Here is a 659-nt window from a genome sequence, read left to right on the forward strand (position 1 = left end):
CGGGGTAGACCTGGTGTCCAAGGCCCCGGGGTAGACCTGGTGTCCCAGCGCCCGGGCTAGACCTGGTGTCCCAGGGCCCGGGGTAGACCTGGTGTCCCAGCGCCCGGGGTAGACCTGGTGTCCCAGCGCCCGGGGTAGACCTGGTGTCCCAGCGCCCGGGGTAGACCTGGTGTCCAAGGCCCCGGGGTAGACCTGGTGTCCCAGCGCCCGGGGTAGACCTGGTGTCCCAGGGCTCGGGGTAGACCTGGTGTCCCAGCGCCCGGGGTAGACCTGGTGTCCCAGCGCCCGGGGTAGACCTGGTGTCCCAGGGCTCGGGGTAGACCTGGTGTCCCAGGGCTCGGGGTAGACCTGGTGTCCCAGGGCTCGGGGTAGACCTGGTGTCCCGGGGCTCGGGGTAGACCTGATGTCCCGGCTGGACTTAGGCTCCGGCAGCCCGGGGCCCGGGGTAGACCTGGTGTCCCAGCGCCCGGGGTAGACCTGGTGTCCCAGGGCTCGGGGTAGACCTTGTGTCCCAGGGCTCGGGGTAGACCTGGTGTCCCAGCGCCCGGGGTAGACCTGGTGTCCCGGCGCCCGGGGTAGACCTGGTGTCCCAGGGCTCGGGGGAGACCTGGTGTCCAAGGCCCCGGGGTAGACCTGGTGTCCCAGGGCTCGGGGTAAAC

Source organism: Ammospiza caudacuta, unplaced genomic scaffold (assembly GCF_027887145.1).
Source record: "Ammospiza caudacuta isolate bAmmCau1 unplaced genomic scaffold, bAmmCau1.pri scaffold_191, whole genome shotgun sequence".
In the NCBI taxonomy this organism is placed as follows: Eukaryota; Metazoa; Chordata; class Aves; order Passeriformes; family Passerellidae; genus Ammospiza; species Ammospiza caudacuta.